This window comes from Mobula hypostoma, chromosome 13, assembly GCF_963921235.1.
Source record: "Mobula hypostoma chromosome 13, sMobHyp1.1, whole genome shotgun sequence".
Classification (NCBI taxonomy): Eukaryota; Metazoa; Chordata; class Chondrichthyes; order Myliobatiformes; family Myliobatidae; genus Mobula; species Mobula hypostoma.
This window is the reverse complement of record NC_086109.1, coordinates 88,509,156-88,534,102: the sequence shown is the minus strand read 5'-3', so window position 1 is coordinate 88,534,102 and position 24,947 is coordinate 88,509,156. Positions and strand designations below refer to the sequence as shown.

The following is a 24,947-nucleotide window of genomic DNA, read 5'->3' as shown; positions in this document are numbered from 1 at the left end:
GCATATCAGCCCACCTTGTCAGTGCCAAACTGTTGTTCTGTCTAGTCCTGTCAATTCACGCCTGTACCACAGCCCTCCAAATCTCTCCACTTAATGTACATATCCAAACTTTTCCTACATATTACAATCAAACCCACAACCGCCACTTCTGCTGGCAGGTCTTTCCACACTTGCTATACCCTCTAAGTGAAGTTCCCCCTTAGGATCCCATTAAATATTTCCCTTTTCACCTTTAATCTCTAACTTCTTGTTCTAGTCTCACCCAACCTCAATGGAGGTTTAGGTTTTCCTATGCTCCAAGGAATAAAGACCTAACCTATTCAACCTTTCCCTGTAACTCAGGGGAAGTGTTTTCTTCAACACAGGAAACCATTTAAACTGGCTTTAAATACTAATTGAATTCCGCTTTGCCTTTTAAAGCACAATTCATTCAGTGGCCACTTTATTAGGTACACCTGTACACTGCTCATTAATGTAAATATCTAATCAGCCAGTCATGTGGCAGCAACTCAATGATAAAAGCATGCCGATATCGTCAAGAGATTCAGTTGTTCAAACCCAACATCAGAATGGGGGAAGAAATGTGATCTAAGTGACTTTGGCATTAGAATGAGTGATGATGCCAGACGGGGTGGTTTGAGTATTTCAGAAACTGCAGATCTCCTGGAATTTTCACACACACCATTCTCTAGAGCTTACAGAGAATGGTGCAAGAATCAAAAACATCCTGTAAGCAACAGTTCTTTGGGCAAAAAGTGCTTTGTTAGTGAGAGTGAACAGAGGAGAATGACCAGACTGGTTCAAGCTGTCAGGAAGGTGACAGTAACTCAAATAACCACACATTACAACAGTGGTGTGCAGAAGAGCATCTCTGAATGCACAACACATCGAATACTTTGAACCTTGAAGTGAATGGGCTACAGCAGTAGAAGACCACACCAGTCACCACTCCTGTATCTAATAAAATAGCCACAGAATGTCCATAGGTGCATTATGCTCCTCTTAGCCTCTCTACCTTTGTCTGTGGGAAAAGTTCAAATTACATTTATTATGGAAATATGTATATTATATAGAACCTTGCGATTTGTCTCCTTACAGGCAGCCACAAAGCAAAGAAACTCAATAGAACCCATTAATAAAGAAGACCGTTAAACTCCCAGTGTGAAAAAAAGAAACAAATCATGCAGATAATTAAAAGTAAGCAAATAACATTCAGAACTAAAGTTCACGAAGGTGAGTTCACAGCCAAGGTCAGTTCAGCGCAGGGATCAATATACCTCACGGAGCAGTGAACTGAACAGTGGCCCGTACTTTGCCTCCAGCCCCATCACCCTGACCCTTTTAACATGGCCCAGCACTTAATTTGGCCAAATATCAGCTTATTCCTCGGTCTCAGACCCAGGCCCTGTCACTTCGATATACTCTGAAGCCTAAGCCCCGCTTCCTCAATTTGGCCTGTTTCTGATCTGTCCAATCTGGCCCCGCACTTAAATCGGTCAACATCGGCTCATCCCTCGCTCTCAGGCTAGAGCTCTACTGCCTTAACTCTGCCTTGTCAAGGCACACCTCGCCTCAGAACTACCGGTTTGAATCAGCCACATGTCCACTCCACCAGTGGCTAAATATTGGTTCATTCCTCACTCTCAGGCCCGGGGCCCTGCAGCTCTGATTCAGCCTGTGCAGGCCACGCCACAACCGTCCTGCACCTTCGAGACATCAGTTCACACCACAAAAATGCCAGGTCATACAGGTGGTTCAAAACCTCAGCTCCCAAAAGGAAGTTACAGGCTATTGATTGCGGTGATCATTGTCCAGAGGAAGTGTGATTCATAGAGTAGCTAGTAAATTTGTCTGCTGCCAGTAAGGCATCACTGTGTTTCACCAGCGCCATCTTAAACCGGAATTTTTATTAAAACAACTAAAGATGAGTAACGGTCACTTGATTCCTCATTCCCCAGTGCACAGATTATCTCTAACAACCCTTTGTTGCTGTACCCAACTCATTCTGAAATGAGATCAGAAGAATACAAGGAAATAGGAGAGAAGTTAGTGGCACTGATCCTGGCAGCGAGGAGGAGCAGAAGGATATTCGGGTCCTCATTCATAGATCCCTTAAAGCTGCTGCACAAGTTGACAAGGCATGTGATATGTTGGCCTTCATTAGTGAAGGGGTTGAATTCAAGAGCTGTGAGTTAATGATGCAGCTCAATAAAGCTCTGGTTAGTTCACATTTGGAGTTTTGTGTTCAGAGGAGATTTACCAGGATGCTGCCTGGATTAGAGAGCATGTCTAATGAAGATAAGTTCAGTGAACTAGGGCTTTTCCCTTTGGAGCGAGAGGTTGAGATGTGTCTTGATAGAAGTGTGCAAAATGGTGATCAAGTGGACAGCCAGAGATTTGTTCCCAGAGCAGAAATAACTAACACAAACGCACTGGCCAAGCCTGAGGGCTACAGGGGCATAATTTTAAGCTGTTAACTTTTAATATCTAATACAAAGGGGGCATAAGTATAGGGGAGATGACAGAGGTAGGTTTTTTACATAGAGAGCAATGGTGCATGAAATGCATCGCTGTGGTTGGTGGTAGAGGCAGACACATTAGGGGCATTAAAGAAACTCATATATAGGCACATGAATGAAAGAAAAATGGAGGACTATGTTGGAGTGAAGGGTTAGATTGATTTTGGAGTAGGTTAAAAGGTCAGTATAACTTTGTGGGCTGAAGGGCCTGTACTCTGTTGTAATATTCTATGTTCTGGGTACCTACTCTACCATTCAATATAATCAAGGCTGATATACCCAAGAAATCAAGTGCTTCTTTGATCCCCAGAGCCCTCAATACCACATCTTTAATGCCTCTATTTTAAGTGGTTCTAATGAGCAGGTCTCCACACTTTTCTAGGGCAGTGAATTCCAGAGATTCACTGGCCCATCGTTATAAACTGGGATCCATTGCGAATTACTTATTATTCTGATTACTGGTAACTAAAGGGAGCCTTTTCTGATTGGATGCCGGTGACTGGAGGTGTTCGCAGTGGTGGTGTTGGGAACACCTCTCTTTACCTTGTACGTCAATGACGCCCTTGAGGCCAGGTTTGTGGATGATATGAAGACTGGTGAAGGGTCAGGTAGTGTTGAGGAAGTAGGGAAGCTACAGAAGGATTTAGATAGATTAGGAGGATGAGAAAGAAGTGGCAGATGGAATACAGTGTCAGGAAGTGTATGTCACACACTTTGATAGAAGGAACAAAAGAATAGACTATTTTCCAAATGGAGAGAAAATTCAAAAACCCAAGATGTAAAGGGCTTGGGAGTCCTTGTGCAGGATTCCCTAAAGGTTAACTTGCAAGTTGAGTCAGCGGTGAGGAATGCAACTGCAATGTTAGAATTCTTTCAAGAGGACGAGAATATAGAAACATAGAGACATAGAAAATAGGTGCAGGAGTAGGCCATTCGGCCCTTCGAGCCTGCACCGCCATTTATTATGATCATGGCTGATCATCCAACTCAGAACCCAGCCTTCCCTCCATACCCCCTGACCCCTGTAGCCACAAGGGCCATATCTAACTCCCTCTTAAACATAGCCAATGAACTGGCCTCAACAGTTTGCTGTGGCAGAGAATTCCACAGATTCACCACTCTCTGTGTGAAGAAGTTTTTCCTAATCTCGGTCCTAAAAGGCTTCCCCTCTATCCTCAAACTGTGACCCCTCGTTCTGGACCTCCCCAACATTGGGAACAATCTTCCCGCATCTAGCCTGTCCAATCCCTTTAGGATCTTATATGTTTCAATCAGATCCCCCCTGAACATAAAAGCAAGGATGTAATGCTGAGGCTTTATAAGGCACTGGTGAGCCCTCTCTTGGAGTTGTGGGTCCCTTAATTAGGAAAGGACATGCTGATATTTTGAAGAAGGAGGTATAGCTACTTTGACTATACCTCTTCCCACCCTGTCTCCTGTAAAAATGCTTTTCCCTTTTCTCAAGTCCTTCGTCTCAACCACACCTGTTCCTAGGATGCTGTTTTCCTTTCCGGGACATCAGAGGTATCCTCATTCTTTAAAGAACGCGATTTCCCTTCCTCTTCCATTGATGCTGCCCTTAGCCAGATCTCCTCCATTTCCCAAAAGTTTGCACCCACCCCATCTTCCTGCCACCTTGACGCTGACAGAGTTCCTCTCGTCCTTACCTACTGCTCCACGAACCTCTGCATCCAACAGAACATTCTCCGCAACTTCCGCCATCTCCAAAAGGATCCTACCACCAAACATATCTTTACCATCCTCCCCACCCCCGACTTTCCACAGGGATCACCCCCTCTGTGAATCCCTGTTCATTCCCCTCCCTCCCAGGATCAACACTTATTATTCCCTTTTGGTGGCCTCCAACCTGGCGGCAAGAACATCAATTCCTCTAGCTTGCAGTAATTTCTCCCACCTCCCCTTTCTCTCTTGGTCCAGTCCCCATTCTGGCTCCCCTCTTACCCTTCTCTTCTCCTCACCTACCTATCACCTGTTTCTGGTGCCATTCCTCCTTCCCTTTCTGTCATGGTCTACTCTCCTCTCCTCAGCCCCTTACCTTTTCCACCCATCACTTCCCATCTTCTTACATCATCCTCCTCCCCCACCCACCAACCTTATCCTCACCTGGTCTCACTTATCACCTTCCTCCTCACCTGGCTTCACCCGTCAGCTGCCAGTTTGTGCTCCTTCTCCTCCCTCCCAATTTCTTATTCTGGCTTTTTTCCCTTTCCTTTCCAGTCCTGGTGAAGGATCTCAGCCCAAAACGTTGACAGTTTATTCCTCTCCATAGATACTGCCTGATTTGCTAAGTTCCTCCAACACTGTGTGCGTGTTACTCTAGATTTCCAGCATCTGCCGAACTTCTTGTGTGTCTAATGGAGCTCAAATGTGCATAGAAAATTGAAGGAATATTTGCTTACATTTGGTAAACATTCCTGTTATCTTCTGGGCAGAGATGTATTGGAAGTTACAACCTGAGTGAGCATTTGATAATCAGCCAAGTTCAATGTCAGTGATAACCTGTGATGAGAGTCAGCCATAGATTAGTTAGTAGCATTTTTGCCCCTGACTGCGAAAGCTGTGGTTCAAATCCGTTTTCAGTCATACAAGGACAAGGTCAAATCTGGTGGTGAAGTGTGTTGATTTAATGGTATACTGGATGTGTTAAGATAAGGCTTACAGCAGCAGAATGAGACGGAGAGGGATTGGGGGAGCATGGTATCATTGTGATTAGCACAATGCTTTACAGTACAGGTGATCTAGTTTCAAATCCCACCACTGCCTGTAAGGAGTTCGTATGTTCTCCCCGTGATCGCGTGGATTTCCTCCGCGTGCTCAGCATTCCTCCCACAGTCCAAAGATGTACCAGTTGATAGGTTACTTGGTCATTGTAAGTAGTCTCGTGATTAGACTCAAATTAAATTGGGGGATTGCTAGGCAGTGTGGTTTGAAGGGCCAGAAGGCCTTATTCGGCACTGTATCTCAATAAAAAAATAAAATAAATCAGATCTGATGGGGAATGGCAAAGCAGACTCGATGGGGTGAATGGCCTTGCTGTGCTACAAACTCTGCTCTTTCCGTTGGGCTTTGTGTTGGTCAACATTTGCCCTGCCAACTTTATCACTGAGAGAGATAATTCTGTCTGCATTCCACTGTTGTTTGTGAAATCTTGTTGCTGAGTGACAATTGCACTATGTCTGAACTCTGCTTCGGCATTGAAAGGCCTGGAAAGAGTGGAGTTTACAAGAATTGGGTGGGGGGAATCTCAATGAAACCTATTGAATATAGTAAGTCCCAGATAGAGTGGAGGTGGAGAGGATCTTTCCTGTTGTGGGAGAGACAAGGACCAGAGGGCACAGCCTCAGAATAGAAAGACATCCCTTTAGAAAAGATGATGTGAAAGAACTCCTTTAGCCAGAGGATGGTGAATCCATGGAATTTATTGCCACAGACGGCTGTGGAGGCCAAGTCATTGGGTATGTTTAAATCGGAAGTTGATAGGTTCTTGATTAGTAAGGGCATCAAAGGTTATGGGGGGGAAAGCAAGCGAATGGGGTTGAGGGGAATAATAAATCAGCCATGATGGAATGGCGAAACAGACTTGTTGGGGCGAATGGCCTAATTCTGCTCCTACGTCTTATGGTTTCAAGCCGAAGCTGGTAAAAGTCACATAGAATTTCAAATTCACTCTTTTTCTCTCCAGCAAAGAAAGGAGCTTATTAAGCAGCTGTCAGGGACAGCCGTGCCCTATTCAAGTCAATTATTATGTTGGCAAAAGTGGATTGTTGTGGTAACATCACCCAGTGTTGACCCCACACGTATGTTTGTATTGCGAACAAAGGATAAAAGAATGGTAACTAACTGGTTCCGTAATCACTCAAAGAATCATAATCAAAATATAAGAACTGGCTACCTAACTGAACAAGGAAAATAACGGAATCACAAAAGTCAGCAGGTGCTGGAATATTGAAGACAAAACAAACTGTGAGAGGAAATCAGCAGGTTGAGCATTATCTGTGAGGCAGAGGGATAGCGGGTGTTTTGATTGTGACCCCAAATCAGGACTCAGGTGACAGTGATGGTGGCATATTACCAGTTGGGTCTTTGTTCCAGGAAGATTCTCCAAGACTTTTCTGATAGGGTTGGGGATGGAAGTGTATAGAGACTGGAAAACCAAGGTGATTGGATGAGTGCTTTACGACTCTGTTGTGAACTTCTGGAAGGCATGCGAACTTTGAGGAAACAGACAATCTGCTGGAGGGACTTTACAGGTCAAGCGGCACTTGTTGGGGGTGCGGAAGAAGCAATTGTTGAAGTTTCAAAAAGAAACGCTGCATCAGGTCTTGATGTAAGCTTTCAACCCCAAACACCGAAAATTCTTCTCACCTCACAGATGCTGCTAGACCCTGTGAGTTCCTCCAGCAGATTGTTCCTTCTATCATGTTCCTCCAGCCTCTTGTGTCTCAAGTTTGAAGAAGTTCTCCTCCTCCCTTAGAGGGGAGTTCTGTGAGTCCCTCTCTCGATGTTCTCCCATTGCTGTTTTCTGCTCAAGACGGCCCAGAGTATACCAGGCTTCTCTGTTCTACGGTGTTAAATCTACCTTTCTTTATTCCTGTAGAGGGATGCTTCTAACACACACCTCCCCTCTCTACTTGCCTTAAGAGGCAGGTAATGATGTGCCTCCTTTAATTGCTACACTTTATAAAACTCTGGTTAGGCCACATCTGGAGTATTGCACACAGTTTTAGTCGCCCCACTATAGGAAGAACGTTGAGGCTTTGGAGACGGTGCAGAAGGGGTTTACCAGGATGCTTCCTGGTTTAGTGGGCATGTGCTATCACAAGAGGCTTGATAAACCTGGCTTGTTTTCTCTGGAGAGCTGGAGGCTGAGGGGAGATCTGATAGAGGTTTAGAAGATTGAGAGGCGTAGATAGAGTGGACAGAGAGAATCTTTTCCTTAGGGATGAAATGTCAAATACCAGAGGACATGCATTGAAGGTGAGAGGGGGTAGGTTCAAGGGGGATGTGAGAGGTAAGTTTTTTACTCAGAGAGTGGCGAATGCCTGGAATGCACTGCCTGATATGGTGGTAGAAGCAAATACATTAGAGGTTTTTAAGAGACATTTGGATAGCCACATGAATGTAAGGAAGATGGAGGGATATGGTTGTGGTGTAGGTAGGAGGGATTACTGTTTGGGTGTCTTCAATTTGCTTTCCAGCTGGTTCAGCATAACATTGTGGGCCGAATGGCCTGTTCCTGTGCTGTACTCTTTAATGCTCTATGTTCACTCCCTTTGGTGAAGGTACCTGAACATTTCCTCATTTTCTTCTTGACAGATTCTGTTTGCTAAAACTCCTGCGAACATTTTGCAACATTAAATGCAATAGTTAGATACAAGCTGTTGAATCAATATAGTTGCCAAGAGGTTTGCCAATTGCCTTTGGCAAGATACATTAAGGTATTTTACAAGTTAACTCTGCAGGCTTATTGCTGGATGATGAGAATATTATTTTCCCACTGACTGAGATTAATTTGTAACTAACACAGAGTTAAGCCATTAACAGAATTTCAGTATAACTAGAAATGGTTTGTCTGACCTTTGGAAATTATTCTACTTTCTCCCCTTAAGTAGCAATGTGTGGAATATTACATTGCAAAAACAGGAAAATATTTAAACTTGTCATAAACAGAAGCAGAGTGAAACTGTAAACACAAGAGATTCTGCAGAAATCCAGAGTTACACATGCAAAATGCTGCAGGAGCTCAGCAGGTCAGGCAGCATCTATGGAGAGGAATAAAGAGCCGACATTTTGACACTAAATCCTTCTCCAAGACACTTCCTGAAGAAGGGTCTCAGTCCAAAAGTTGATTCTTTTTTCCTCTCTATAGATTGTACCTCCTCCAAGATGACCACAAACTTGGCGTAGGGTTTGGAAGCTTGTGTGCCTCAATGGCCCAGAGAGCTGTGTTGGCTGGAGTCAGGGCTTTATGCTTTGACGCTTGGTAGGGTCGCCCATGCCAAACAGGTCAAAGGGCAGAGGCCAGACTAAGAGTGGTCCACCGGTCCTCCAGGTTCGGGGGTTCAGCTCAGGGCTAACAACCCTGCCTGGTAAAACTAAATTGTTATGGAAACAGCAATGACAAATCATTCCACATCTGAGCCTTGCATGACTGACAGTACTGAAAACCGAGAGGAAGCTCTGAACACCACCAGAGATGGAGGACCTTCATTGCTGCCTTAGACGAGTGGCACAATGGGCAGTAGGTATACATAGTACCTGACTACTGAGTTCCTCCAGCATTTTGTGTGTGGAACTGTTCCAGAGGTTTACTAAGAGGAAAGCATAGTTTGAGAAGAAGTGTCTTGTTTTGATGTTGATTTTGTATTGAGCAGCACCCCTGCTTTCTTAGAAGTCTGCGTAAATTTGGCATGTCATCGAAAACGTCTCTCATACACAATGGACAGTATCCTAACTGGTTCCATCACAGCCTGCCATGGAAACAGCAATGTCCAGGAATGGAAAAGTCTACAAAAGGTGGTGGATACAGCCCGGCCCATCACAGGCAAATCCCTCTCCGCCAATGGGCATATTTACAAGCGCTTGTACATGAGAGCTGCCATAAGAAAGCAGCATCCATCGTCAAGGCTCCCCAGCATCAAGGGCATGCCTCAAAAAGGTGGTGTCCATTATGAAAGAACCCCAGCACCCAAGACATGCCCTCTTCATATTGCTACCATCGGGAAGGAGGTACAGAAGCCTGTAGGCACTCACTCAATGATTCAGGAACAGCTTCTTCCCCGTTGCCATCCAATTTCTGAATGGACATCGAACCCATGAACATGGCCTCACTACTTCTTATTTCTGTTTTTACAATACTTACTTAATTTAACTGATTAATATACATATATACACTTACTGTAATTCTCAGTTTATTTTCTATTTATCATGTATTGCATTGTACTGCTGCCGCAAAGTTAACAAATTTCACGACTATGCTGGTGATATTAAACCTGATTCTGATGCCCTCTCCTTGTTATTATCATCAAGCAGGAGCTACAGGAGCTTTAGGTCCCACACCACAAGATTCAGGAAAAGTTATTACCCTACAAACATCAGCATGGAGAACTTTACTCACATCAACTCTGATTGATTCCACAAACTATAAACTCATTTTCAAGGATTCTACAACTCACATTCTCAGTATTATGTATTTGTTTCTCCTTAATTGCACAATCGGTTTTCTTTTGTTTGTCAGTCTTTGTGTGTGTTTTTCATAAGTTCTATTGTATTCCTTTGTATTCCTGTAAATGCCTGCAAGAAAATGAACCTCAGGGTAGTATATGGTGACATACCTTCAGTGGCCACTTTATTGGGCAAACCTGTACACCAGCTCGTTAATGCAAATATCTAATCAGCCAATCATGTGGCAGGCTCACAATGCATAAGAGCATGCAGACACGGTCAAGAGGTTCAGTTGTTGTTCAAATCAACTTTCAGAATGGGGAGGAAATGTAATATAAGTGATTTTGATCGTGGAATGATTGTTGATGTCAAATGGGGGTGGTTGGCGTATCTTAGAAAGTACCGGTCTCCTGGGATTTTCATGCACAACAGTCTAGAGCTTACAGGGAGTGGTGCAAAAAATTTTTTAAAAACATCCAATAAGCAGCAGTTCTGTGGCAAAAACACCTTGTTAATGAGAGATGTCAGAGGAGAATGGCCAGATTGGTTCAAGCTGACAGGAGGACAACAGTAACTCAAATAGCCATGCATTATGACAGTGGTGTGCACACAGCACATCGAACATTGAAGTGGATGGGCTACAGCAGCAGAAGACCACGAATGTCCACTCAGTAGCCACTTTACTGGGTACAAGGGGTACCTAATATCGAGGCCACTCAGTGTATTGCATCGTAAGTCATGGCTGTAATGGTGATCACAGGTAACCTCTAGTGAAGGGGACCTATCAAGCACTTTGACCTTCATTTCCCCAACATGTTTAGGAATGTCTCTTTGTTAAGTCCTAGCCTCAAACATTTTGAAAGTAACTCTGAATGCACAACATGTTGAACCTTGAAGTGGACAAGCTACGGATGCAGAAGACCACAAACACACACACATTAGGACGTACCTAATAAAGTGACCACTGGGTGTATAGGTACTTTGATAATAATTTGCTTAGACTTGGACAGTTTTCACAATTGAGAAGGATAACAATGAACACCAATAAATCTCTGTTTCACAGTGAGACTTGGATCCTGTGACAAGCAGCGAGTTCACTCATCCCTTTGGGCACTTAACTCTGCAAGCAGCCAAAATGCTGCACCTGTCCATTCACTTCCTCCCTCACTTCCATCTGGGGCCCGAAACAGTCCTTCCAGGTGAGGCAGCACTTCACCTGTGAATCTGCTGGTGTTGTCTGTTGTGTCCCGTGCTCCCAATGCAGCCTCCTCTACACTGCTGTGGCCTGTAGCAAATTAGGGATCACATCGTCGAACATTTCCACTCCATTCACCAGAAGCAGAATTTCCCTGTGGCCAAACATTTTAATTCCAGTTCCTATTCCCATTCCGACATATCAGTCCATGGTCTCCTCTTGTGCCGAGGAGAGGCCACCCTCAGGATGGGGGAGCAACACTTTATATTCTGTCTGGATAACCTCCAACCTGATGGCATCAAGATTGATTTCTCCTTTCAGTAATTTTCCCACCCCCCCCTCCCCTCTTTTACTATTCCCCACTCCGGCCTCTTGCCTCCTCACACCTACGTATCATCTCCCCTGGGTCCCATCCTCCTTCTCTTTCTCCTATGCTCCAATCTCCTCTCCTATCAGATTCCTTCTTCTCTATACACCTTTTCTACCCACGAGGCTTCACCTATCACCTTTTGGCTAGTCCTCCATCTTTTTTATGCTGACCTCTTCCACCTTCCTTTTCAGTAGTGAAAGAGGGTCTCTGCCCAAAACATTGACTGTTTATTCACTTCCACAGATGCTGCCCGACCTGCTGAGTTTTCCAGCACTTTGTTTGTGTTGCTTAGTATCTTCACGCTGGCAGGTTTGGGGTATGGGCATTAGATAGGAGGGTAGAGTTGATCAGCTGTGGAGGTGCATGCTAGGGGACCTTAGAGCCTGATATGCTTCCTACTCCTTTCCTGGATTAAAGGGCACGAGTTATACGGAGAGGTTGGACAAAGTTGGGTTGTTTTCTCTGGAGTATTGAGGCCAAGGGAAAAATCTGATAGAAGTTTATAAAATTATGAGGACCATAGATAGGGTAGGCAGCCAGAATCTTTATCCTAGCGTCAAAGTGTCAAATGTAGCTTAAAGTGAGAGGGGGAGTTGTTTAAAGGAATGTGTGGAGAAAGATTTTTTTAAAGATTAGCTTTATTTGTCACACGTACAGCAAAACATACAGTGAAATACGTTGTTTGCGTCAGATCAAATCAGTGAGGATCGTATTGGGTAGCCTGCAAGTGTTGCCGTACTTCTGGCCTCAAAATCGCACGTCCACAGCTCACTAATCCTAACCCTTACACTTTTGGAATGTGGGAGGAAACTAGCACACCGGGAAGAACTCTACATGGGGAAAACGTACAAACTCTTTGAAGACAGCAGCAGGAATCAAACCCCATTCTTGCTGCTGGTGGACTAGCATTAAAAATTCTGAACATCATTGTTACTGTGATAATGCTATATCTGTTTAACCATTACACAGAGCATAGAACAATACAGCAGAGGAATAGGCCCTACCACCCATCATATCTGTGCCAACCATGATGCCAATCCAGCTATTCCCATCTGCCGTGAGAGGGTTTGTATCCCTCTGTTCCGTACCTGCACAATATGCCTGTCCAAATGTTTCTCAACCATTGCTACTATATCTGTTTCTACAATCTCCACCGGTAACACATTCTAGGCACTTTTAATACTGTGCAAAAATCTTAGGCACATAAACAGTATATATAGCTAGGGCGCCTCAGACTTTTGCACAGTACTGTAGTAAGTTTATGTATTGCACTGTACTGCTGCAAAAAAAAAAAGGAAATTTCATTGCTGTGAGTGATGATAAGCCTGATTCTGATATGGGTCTTTCTTGTGGACTGAGAGCGGGAAGGGGGCAGGGAGAGGGGAATCAAGGGGAAAGGGAGAGGGGAGGTAGCGGGAAGCACCAGGAAGACGTTCTGTAACGATCAATAAACCAATCGTTTGGAATCGAATGACCTTGCCCGGTGTCTCAGAGCTGGGTGTGTCTGCAGCTGCACCAACCCCCCCTGACCCCAGCACTTCTTCTCTACCACCTATCCTATACCCCTCCCACTGCACTCCACCCTCACTATTCCCAACATCCATTGGTGTTGCCAGGCTTACAAACTTGCTGTCCTGTCCCACATTGACAAATAGAGTACTATGCATAAGTTGTAGGCACCCTAACTCTAAATATATATACCGTATATGCGCTCAAGACTTATGCACAGTACTGTACCACCCCGTGTTAAAACAACTTCTTTGTAAACTTCCTTTAAACTTTATTTCTCCCATCCTCAGCCTAAGCCCTTTAGCATTTGACATTTCCACCCTGAGGAAAATATCTCTGCTTCTCAGTATTTCATAAAATTCTATCAGGTTATCCCTCAGGGGACCTGGCAGTATGTACAGTATAGAGAGAGAGACATTGAGTTGAAAGTTAGGGTTTCAGAACTGGAAACTACGAATGATTTAAATTTTTAAAAAGACGTTAATAATCATTCCATCTTGGCTTTCCAGCAGTGCTGATAAAGAGTCATGAATCTGAATGGTTCATTTTTTGTTCGTCAGTCTTTCTTTATACAAATGTATATATTTTTCAGAAATTCTACTGCATTTCTTTATTTTCTGTAAATATCTGAAAGAAAATGAATCACAGGGTAGTATATGGAAATATATATGCACTTTGTTAATATAACTTATTTGACTTGGACTTTGGCTAATTCTTTTTCTCTTCCTATAGACGCTGCCTGAGTTACTGAGTATTTGTTAGAGTTTCTGGTTTTATATCAGATGTCAGGCATCTGCAGTATTTTACTTCTATCTCATGCTTTGAATTACAGCAATGTTCCAAATGTGCTTAATTGGCAGCCTGACACTCTGAAATCTGAAAGAGGCATGAGAAGTATTGAAAAAGCACAGAGCAGTTTCTTCTTCGGCAAGTTTGTAATTGCATCACAAAGCTTATTGTCCAATCCAAACCCAACCAAGCTTGTGTAACCAGCTATTCTGCTTTTAACTTTGTGACTTATGTTCTGTGCAAAAGAATGTGGCTCATCTGCTAGCATGTTTGAGGCCAGGATTCAGTAAAGCAACATTCCAAAACACAATGGGGTAATGGGCATCAGTTTGATGGGACCCCTTGATAGTGAGTCCATTGATGGTGAAACATTTCAAAGACTGGGCAAGTGAAGTTGAGTAAAGTTACCCAATTTGGTTCAAGAGCCTGATGCTTGAAGGGTGATAACTGTTTCTGCACCTGGTGGCGTGTGTCTTGAGGCTCCTGTACCTTCTTCCTGATGGCAGCAATGAGATGTCCTGGATGCTGCTTTCCTGCAACAGTGCTTCATGCAGATGTGCTGAAAAGTTGGGAGGGCTTTACCCATGATGGACTTTTTGTAGGATTTTCCTTTCAAGGGCATTGTTGTTTCCATTCCAGCCTGTGATGGTAGCCAGTCGACGTACTCCCCACCACACAAGTACAGAAGTTTGTTAAAGTTTTAGATGTTATTCCAAATCTTCACGAACTCCTAAGGAAGTAGTGGTGCTGCTGTTTCTCTATAAATTGCAATCAAGCACTGCACCAGGACAGGCCCTTAAAAAATAATAACAGCGAGGAAGCATGGTAACTGTCCCTTCTGGCCCAATCTGCATGCGCTGCCCATTTGCATCGCTGTGGCCAATTAACCCACTAACCCACAAGTCTTTGGAATGTGGGAGGAAACTGGAGAACCCAGAGGAAACCCACAATGTCATGGGGAGAATATACAAACTCCTTACAGACATGGGTGGAATTGAACCCAGATTGATGGCACTGTAATAGCATTACCCTAGCGGTTATGCCACTGTGCCGCCATGTGATACTAGAAAATATAAGAACACCAGATGAACATGTATAACAACCAAATAGGTTCCTTCAATAATTAAGCTACGTATTCTCTATCTGTAATAAATGAACTGAATTTAGGTTCCTTAATTATGGAGTGAGTTTTGAAATCAGCACTGAATTATTCACGCAGGCATCTTGAACACTTAGGGTGTTGACTTAATCCCAATGGTGCCAGTCATCAGTTACACTATGGCCAATTTAATTGAAGACCCTGTACGTTCTGACTGAGAAAACAAAAACTGATTCCAGCCAGAGAGAAAAGAAAAATATTTAAGTTCACTAATATCTTTTTTCAAGAGAAGAAATAATTACCAACACTTTGAACTAATGGTGTCAATGTGACACCATCACATGGGTCATGAATGAAGTCTAATTTGTAATTGAGGAGAAATTGAACGTTCTTTTTTAATAGACCTTAAGACCAGGCCTGTCAGGAAATGTTTTGAGGTCACAAGTATCTGTGAATCTTCTTGCATCTCAATGTTTCATTGTATTTCTTTAAAGGGAGAGTACCCACTTGTCAAACATGGATTAAGCTAGTTAGCTACGAGCAGCTGGCATATATCACACGTCCTGGTTATGCAACCACTGATGCCAGGCAGGCAACCTCTGAAGGGTATTGATAATGGCTGGGGTCACCTGTCTTGTAAAGACACTGCCCAGAAGAAGGCAATGGTAAACCCAGTTCTGTAGAAAAATTTGCCAAAAGCAATCATGATTATAAAGACCATGATCGCCCACATCATACGACATAGCACGTAATGGATGAATGAATGAAGCTAGCCAGGAAGAGAGATGAGCTTGCGACTCTGACAGTATTAATGAAGGGGAATAAACAGTTGACATTTTGGGTTGAGACCCTTCATCAGGATGGACCACACTCCTCATCTCTGTTCTAAAGGGATATCCTTATATTCTGAGGCTGTGCCCCTGGTCCTAGATTCACCCATTATTGAAAACATCTTCTCCACATCTACTCCATCCAGGCCTTTCAATATTTGATAAGTTTCAATGAGATCCCCCTCATTCTTCTAAACTCCATTAAGTACAAGTCCAGTCAGTAAATGCTCCTCAGATATTACTGGTATGGTAGCGTACACAACAATTTACAGTTCCATAGACCTGGGTTCAATGCTGTAAGGGGTTTGTACGTTCTCCATGTGACCACATGGGTTTCGTCCAGGCGCTCCAGTTTCCCCCACAGTCTGAAGACGTATCAGTTGGTAGGTTAATGGGTCATTGTAAATTGTCCTTTGATTAGACTAGTGTTAAATCAGAGGTTCCTGGGTGGTGTGGCTCGAAGGGCAGCAAGAGTCTACTCCTGCTGTATCTCAATAAATAAATAAATTAATAACCCTTTCATTTCCAGAAACATTCTCGTGAATCTCCTCTGGACCTTATCCAATGCCAGCACATCCTTTGTTAGGTCATTCGTTCATTATGTGCTTTCCATGAGCATGATTGTTCTTGGCAAATTTTTCTACAGAAGTGGTTTGCCATTGCCTTCCGCTGAGTGGTGCCTTTACAAGATGGGTGACTCCAGCCATTATCAAAACTCTTCAAAGATTGTCTGCACGGTGACAGTGGTCACATGACCTGGACTTGTGATCTGCACCAGCTGCTCATATGACCATCCACCAGCTGCTCCCATGGCTCCATGTGACCTTGATCAGGGGAATAAGCAGGTGTTACACCTTGCCCAAGGGTGACCTTCAAGCTAGCAGAGGGAAGGAGCTCCTTACACCTACTTTGGTAGAGGTGTATATCTACCCCAGCACCCTATTAGATAAGGGACCCAAATCGACTCATCCCTTTGCCTTCACAGATGCTGCCTGACCCAATAGGTCTTCCCAGCAGTTTGTTTTCTGCTCCAGATTCCAGCATCTGCAGTCATCTTGACACCCTACAACTTAATTCCTCTCAGGTACCAATCATCTCCCTTTTAGATTCTTCTCCCCATAGCTAACTCACCTACTTGTAAATGAATAACAATAGTAGGTACATAGGTTAGCTGCTCAAGTTAGCAGCCTTAAGCAGAAGAGATTTAGTAGATGCTTCAAATCCTGAGCAATACACACAAATTACTGGAGCAACTCAGCAAGTCAGACAGCATCGACGGAGAGGAAAACAGAGTGGCGTTTTAGGCCAGGACCCTTCAGCGGGACTGGAAAGGAAGCAGGAAGGAGCCAGAATAATAAGGTGTGGGAAGGGAAGAAATACAAGCTGGTAGGTGATAGGTGAGACCATGTGCATGGGAATATGTTCTGAGGAAGGGTCTTGGCCCGAAACGTCAACTGTTTATCTATTTCCATAGAAGCTGCCTGACCTGCTGATTTCCGCCAGCATTGTGTGTGTGTGTTGCTTTGGATTTGCAGCATTTGCGTTTATGAATGGGAAGGTGGCTCTGTGGAGAAGGGGGGGGGGGGAGATGAAGTTAAGAAGCTGGGCCAAAGAAGAAGGAATCTAATAGGATGGGACGGTGGAAGGAAGGTAAGGTGGAGAGTCACCAGAGGGAGAAGATGGGCAGGTGAGAAGAAGAGAAGGGATGAAGGACTAACTGGAATGGGGAATTTAAAAAAAGAGTAGGATGGAGGGGGAGAAATTATCAGAAGCTGGAGAAATCAAAGCTTGTGCCATGGGGTTGGAGGCTACCCAGACAGGAAATGAGGTGATTTTTCTCCAACCTGCGAGTGGTCTCATTATGGCTGTAGAGGAGGCTGTGGACCGACATGTCAGAATGGAAATGGGAAGTCAGATAGCAATGGGTGGCCACCAGGAGACCCTGGCTTTTGCGGCAGATGGAGCAAGGGTGCTCGACAAAACGGCCCCATTTCCAGATCATTATCCAGTAATCTGAGGCAGGTTCGATGTTGTCATTTTAAAGTTAAACTGGATAGATATATGGACAGGAAAGGAATGGAGGGTTATGGGCTGAGTGCAGGTCGGTGGGACTAGGTGGGAGTAAGAGTTTGGCAAGGACTAGAAGGGCCGAGATGGCCTGTTTCCGTGCTGTAATTGCTATATGGTTATATCTATGCAATTTTAATGGGCAGGCTCACTGCAGGAGAGACTGGAGTAAAGGCAACAACTCTCTTTGAACCAAGCAGGAGTGCATAGCTTCAGGACAGAGAAGGAGTTAATTTCCTCAGCAATTGCTAGCTTTTCTGTGCTTAAACTATTGCCCTTTAATCAAGGCGCAATGACTTTCATTATCTCATGCATTTTTTTTGCATTTGGAAGGCATTCCCTGCCATTGGGATGAAACCCTTTCACATGCAGTGTGACTGAGCCATGAAATGCTTCTGAACATTCTAACTGTCTGCACTTGACCCTGGCACCAGCCCGAGCCGGTGGCAAGGTCGGAGGGACGTAGAAGGCTTGCGGACGTGCTGCGTCTTGACTGCTTTGCAAAGTGACCCCTGACTAAGTGTAGCTGTGAACTGCAAAAAACAGGGGACAAAGGAGAAGCTGTTTGCCTGGACTCGGAGTCTCGACGTAGATGACACACTCCAGTAAAGAACTGGCATCTGGCCAGGCGCAAGTCTGCCGAAGCAAGCCATCACTCCATACATTGGCACAGCGTGGAAGCTGTGGGATCTGTGGCCTTTTAGCAGCTTAACTTCTGGTAAGAGAAAGCAAGAATCTGACAGCAAGAGAAAAACAATTGCAAAAAAGACCTCTAATGGGTTAACTGAGAGGTTCTGTTTTGAGATTCTCAGCTTCCTTTGGATAGGTGCATGGGTGGTAGGGGCATGGAGGGATATGTTCTGGGTGCAGTAGGTAGTTTAAATAGTTCGGCATGGACTAGATGGGCCAAAGGGCCTGATTCTGTGCAGTACTTTTCTATGACTATGACTTTATATATGTCATTTCGAGAGGACTAGAATATAAAAGCAATGATGCAATGCTGAGACCTTATAAGGCACTGGGGTGACCTTATAGAGGTGTATAAAATCTTGAGGGACTTAAGTAATGTGAATGCACAGTCTTTTTGGGAATCCAAAAGCTAAATAAGGCACTGGTCAGACTGAACTTGGAGCATCGTCAGAAAGGATGTCCTGCCATTGGAGAAGATCCAGAGGAAGTTCATGAGAATATTCCCAGGACTGAAAGGATTAACATATGAGGAGCATTTGATGCCTCGAATGGAATTTAGAAGTATGACGGGGAGATCTCATTGAAACCAATTGAATATTGAAAGACCTAGATAGAGTAGATGTAGAGAAGCGGTATACTGGGGGAGCCCAGGACCAGAGGGCAGAGCCCCTCAGTACAAGGATGTCCCTTTAAAGCAGAGATAGGAGGATCGTCTTTAGCCAGAGGGCGGTGAATCTGCAGAATGCATTGTCACTGATGGTTGTGGAAGCAAAGTCATTGGGTACATTTAAAGCGAGGCTGATAGGTTCTGTATTAACAAGTTTGTCAAAGGTTACGGGGAGAAGGCAGGAGAACGGGGTTGTGAGGAATAATAAGTGGGGAGACACAGTCGCATGATAGTTAGCAGAACGTTCTACAGCACCAGTGAACCAGGGTGACTTCCCGCTGCTGCCTGTTAAGGAGTTTGCTCGTTCTCCCTGTGACTGTGTGGATTTGTTCCAGGAGCTCCAGTTTCCTCCCACAGTGGAAAGACTTACAGACTAGTAGGTTAGTTCTTCACTTGGGTGTGTTTAGTTGGTGTTGGCTCGTTTGGCTGGAAAGGCCAGTTACTGTGCTATATCTCTAAATAAAATAAATCAGCCATGATCGAATGGTGGAGCAGGCTCAGTGGGCCATATGGCCTAGTTCTGCTGCTATTTCTCATGGTCTTCTGTTGAGCAGTGTCTCCCCCTTAAAGGGGCTGTGTAATATAGATTGTTTATCATGCTTTAATTTCTCAGCACAGGCATTTTTCATCCACAAGTGTAAATTCTTTTTCAAGCAGTTCTGCAAAATCGTGCATGACTAGTTTCCACTCCACAGCCGTGGGCTATGAGGCAATTGATATGCTCAGTAGACTAACTATAAATTGCCAGGAGCCTAATAAGATGGGCGGGGGTAGACTGTAAGGTCCTCACTCACTCTTCGTCACACACTCTCAATGTCTTAGGAACAGCTTCTTCCCTTCTGCCATAAGATTTCTAAGCGGACCATAGACGCATAAACACTGTCTCGTTTTTGCTCTATTTTCGCACTACTTATTTATTTTTTAATGTATTCTCATTGTAGTTTATACTTATGTTTCTCCTGTTGCACCGTATTGCTGCCACAAGGTGACAAACTTCACAACGTACACCCAGGGGCCACTTTATTAGGTACACCCGTACACCTGCTCGCTAGTGAATATCTAATCAGCCATTCACATGGCAGCAACTCACTGCATAAGCATGCAGACATGGTCAAGAGGCTCAGTTGTTGTTCAGACCAAACATCGGAATGGGGAAAGAAGTGGGATCCAAGTGACTTTGAGTGTGGAATGATTGTTGGTGTCCGACGGGGTGATTTGAGTATCTGAGAAACTGCTGACTTAACGTGATTTTCACGCACAACCGTCTCTAGCACTTACAAAGAATGGTGTGAGAAACAAAAACATCCAATGAGCAGTAGTGTGGGTGAAAATACTTTGTTAATGAGGGAGGTGAGAGAAGAATGGCTAGACTGGTTCAAGCTGACAGGAAAGTGACAGCAACTCAAATGACCGTGTGTTACAACAGAGGTGTGCAGAAGAGCATCTCTGAATACACAACATGTCGAATCTTGAAGTAGCTGGGCTACAGCAACAGAAGTCCACAGTCAAACACACAGTGGCCGCTTCATTAGGTATAGGATGTATCCACTGAGTGTATGTCAGTGTTATTAAGCCTAATTGTTTCTGCCACTCACTTCAGGCCTCTGTGTGCTCCTGATTCCTGGACTTGAAATCTACAGTGACAAACTTGTTTCTCTTCTCCATCTTGTGTAGTCAAGGTTTGGGGTTTCCCAGAAGTCGTTGGAGATGATTTTTTTTTAAGGAAAATTGTAGAGCACCCACCTTTATCCACCAAGTAATGTCTTTTTGTGACAGAGCTTGGAATGGAGTATCTGATCCTGCTGTTTTAGGTCTTTGATATGGTCCATCTAACAGAACCAACTAGGTTGAAGATTGTCCTCAGTGCCGGGAATGTTGGCCCTGGGACATGATGTTAATATTGGTTCACTATTAACTAATGCTAATATAGGTTTAGATGGTGCTGGCGAATCATGGCAACACTTTACTGCCTGCAAACAAAACTATTACTTATCCTACTAATTACACTTTTTCTGGACTACGTTCACTACAATCCATGGTCTGTAATTTCCCTTTGGGAGTTGTGCTTTTGAACCATTTGTACGACCTGGCGTTTCTGCGGTACCCTGAAGGATTCATCGAACTGGACTCTTGCGAATATAGGTGTGGCCATGGCGGCCATTGCTGGAGTGTACTTAGTGCCGGATCTGTCCCATTGCCCCCATTTTATTTCCCTGTAGCCCATCAACCACCCTTCGGATCCTTTGCCACAAAGGGGTAACTTTTATTGGCCAGTTTAGAGAGGCACAGTGCTGCAGCTTGTAGACCTGCTGCCCCTCAATTCAAGTGACTCTGGTTCAATGCTGATCTCTGGTGCTCTCTTTGTGGAGTTTGCATGCTCTCCCAAGTCAGAATCCCCCTGGTGCTTTGATTTCCTTCCACATCCCAAATACACACAGTTTGGTAGGTTAATTGTACAAAGTACAAAGAACAAGTTCAAATTAAATTTATTATCTAAGAAATTTATTTACTTGCAGGTATTTACAGGAGAAAAAGGAATACAATAGAATTTGTGAAAAACTATACATAAACTGACAAACAACCAAAGTGCAAAAGAAGACACGCTATGAAAATAAAAATATAATGAAAGCATGAGCTGTAAAGAGTATTTCAAAGTGAAGTTGGAGGTCGTAGAATCAGTTCAGAGTTGTGGTGATTAAAGTTACCCACGCTGGTTCAGGATCCTAATGGTTGAAGGGTAATAACTGTTCCTGAACCTGATGGTGTTGACCTTAGGCATACCTCCTGCTCAATGGTAGTAGTGAGGAGAGAGCATGCTTAGATGGTAGGGGTCCTTGATGGTGGATAATGCTTGCTTGTGTCTAGCACACCATGTAAATGTACTCAATGGTGGGGAGGGCTTTGCCTGTGATGGACTGGGCTGCATCCACCACTGTCTGCTGCCTTTTCAATTCCTGGGCATTCCATCTCGGGCCATGATGCGACACGTTAAGATATTCTTTAACGTGCATCTTTAGAAGTTTGTCAAAGTTTTTGGTGACATGCCGAATCTATGCAAAGTTCTTACCTCCCCAGCATGTGTCTCCAAACCAATAGGAATGTGGGTGACTCTAAAACGATAAAGTACTGTGCAAAAGTCTTCAGCACATATATATAGCAAGACTTTTGCACAGTACTATCTGTACCCAAGGGCTAGGTAATTTCTAAAGTAAGTACTGTTCCGCACAGCATTGTGGGCCGAAGGGCATGTATTGTGCTGTAGGTTTTCTATGTTTCTATATACTTGTATTTATCAACATAGAACAGAGCGCGAGCTTATAAATACAGCAGAAGCAAAGGATGGTGGGAATGTTGAAGGTGGAGCGCCATGGGAGGGGTGTGAGACAGGTGGCAGAGGAGTGCCAGGGGCAGGGAGTGGCACGGGTACAGGCACACCCCACCTGAGACACCAGGCAAGGTCACTTGCTTACTGATCATTACAGAATGTCTCTCTGGTGCTTCCCACTCCCCCCACCTTTTCCCAACCATGATTCCACTCTCCCTGCCCCCTTCCCACTCTCAATAAAGACCATATCAGAATCAGGTTTATCATCACTCACATATGTCATAAAAATGTGTTTTTTTTTGTGGCAGCAATACATAAAATTACTACAGCACTGTTACTAAAGTCTTAGGCACCCTAGATACGTATATATATGTGTCTAAGACTTTTGCACGGTATTGTTTATGGGCAGTCAGGGATACACAATAAGTGCTGCCCTTGCAAATGATATCCATGTTCCAAATACAATGAATACATAATAATGTAAGGGGCAATGGGCAAGTCTCATACAGGTGGATTTTCTAACAACCCTGGGTCCTAAATGTTATGGTTAATATTAGTGACCCGTTAACCAACAATCCAGTTTAAAAACAGCAGCGATGTTTGGAATTGGAATTGGTTTGTTACTTTTACTTCAACTGAGATACAGTGAAAAGCTTGTCTTACATACACTTCCTACAGATCAGATCATTTCACAGTGCATTGAAGTAGAACGAGTTAAAACAATAACAATGCAGAATAAAGTGTATCAACTATGGAGAAAGGGCAGTGCAGGTAAGGTGCAAGAGATAACAAGATAAATTGTGAAGTCAAGAGTCCAATTTATCATAGTAAGGAGCTATTTCGTAATCTTATAACAGCAGGATAGAAACCTTCCTTGAGCCTGGTGGCTGTGATCTCAGGGTTTTATATTCTCTTCCCAATGGGTGTGGGGTGGAGATAGTATGTCTACCAAAGGAAATATAAGGTGCTCCTTCCCTCCACTAGCCTGCAGACCACTCTTTGGCAAGGTGCAGCACCTGCTTAGCCCCCCAGTCAGGGTCACGTGAAGACGTGGGAGCAGGTAGTGGATGGTCGTATGAGCAGCAGGTGCAGATCACAAGTCCTGGTTATGAGACCTCTGATGCCAGGCAGACAATCTCTGAAAAGTATTGATAATGACTGGGGTCACCCGTCTTATAAAGACACTGCCTAGAAGAAGGCAATGACAAACCACTTCTGTCCAAAAATTTGCCAAGAACAATCATGGTCATGATCATGATCACCCATGTCATACGACACGACACATGATGATGATGCCCAATGAAAGAGGGTTTTGATTATGCTGGCTTCTTTACTGAGGGATTGAGAAGAAGAAGCAGAGTCCATAGAGTGAAGGCTGATTTCTCTGATGTGCAGAGCTATGTCCACAATCCCTACAGTCTGTTGTGGTCACATGCTGAGCTGTTGCCATACCAAACCATTCTGCATCCAGATAGAGTACTTCAATGGTACCTCTATAAAAATTGGCAATGGTTGGTGGGAACATGCCAAATTTCTTTCGCTTACTCAGAGAGTAGAGACATTGGTGAATTTTCTTGTTGTGACGTCTACATGGTTGGACCAAAGCAGGTTATTGGTGATGATAACTCCTGGGAATTTCAAGCTCTTAACCTCAACACTATTGATGTAGGCAGGAGCATGTGATTTGTTGTTTTTTTTTGGTCAAGTTTAATAATTGTCACAGTTTTGGAGAACACTGGATTCCATAATACTTCAATGAGATATTGCCTGACATGAGTAACAAATTGAGCAACACTCACATGATAATATTATAATGTCAATGTAAATTATTATCATAAGGTTAATCGTTCACATGGGTGCAAGTGGGTGGTGTAGGCTCATTGGCCCACCCAGTGCTATCATGCTGTATCTCTAAAAACAAACATTAAAGGTTAGGATGGTAGACATTCTGTGACTAGCTGTGAATGAAATAATAACTCACTTGTAATAATCGTACATGCCTTTATGGTACAAGAAAACAACAGGGAAATCACTGATTTTGGGGAGGCACGGCAGTGTAGCGGTTTGTGTAATACTACTACAGGTTCAATTCCAGCCACTGTACGTAAGGACTATGTGAGTTCTCTCCACAACCGCATGGGTTTCCTCCGGGTGCTCCAGTTTTCTCCCACATTCCGAAGGTGTAAGGGTTAGCAGGTTAATTGGGCGGTAAGGGCTCGATGGGAAGAAGTGCCTGTTACTGTGCTGTATCTCTAAATAAACTTTATTTTAAACATGTTCTATCTCTAAAATGCCGATAAAGTGAGAGGTATAATGTACAGACCTTTGAACCAGAACATATTGGATTGACGTTATTCAATGGATAAACTCTCCTGACAAGCAGCGTTCAGTCAGAAACATAAACCCACTTCTCGTCACACAGATGCTGCCTGACTTGTTGAGTATTTACAATGCATCTGCTTCTTTTTTGGATCCTGAGCTGCTGCAGATGGCTGCTTTTAATTACACATTTCTATTACCGCTTCCTGCCCTCAGTCCTGTGCCTAATATTGCTTTCTTGTTCTGGATTCCCAGCCAATAAAATGTTTCATCTTCTCTGCCATTTATCATATTATGTAAGCATTCTGCAGGTTGCTCGGGATTGGAAAATGGACGTGGACTTGGAAAAAAAGCTTGTGCTTCCCCCAGACATTGCGGCTACA

At 43.9% G+C, this 24,947-nt stretch overlaps 1 protein-coding gene across 5 annotated transcripts in view; it reads left to right on the top strand.

Moving 5' to 3' along the window:
- The window catches only part of LOC134355762 (membrane progestin receptor gamma-B-like), a 131,821-nt gene that overhangs the window by 21,580 nt on the left and 85,294 nt on the right, over positions 1-24,947 (top strand). Inside the window, exon 1 of one of the 5 annotated variants that reach the window (XM_063066138.1) lies at positions 17,774-18,281. The exons of the other annotated variants lie outside the window; for them this stretch is intronic. The gene's annotated coding sequence lies outside the window, so the exon portion shown is untranslated. Of the gene's footprint in view, positions 1-17,773; positions 18,282-24,947 lie in introns of those variants that run through there. 5 annotated transcript variants of the gene reach the window in all.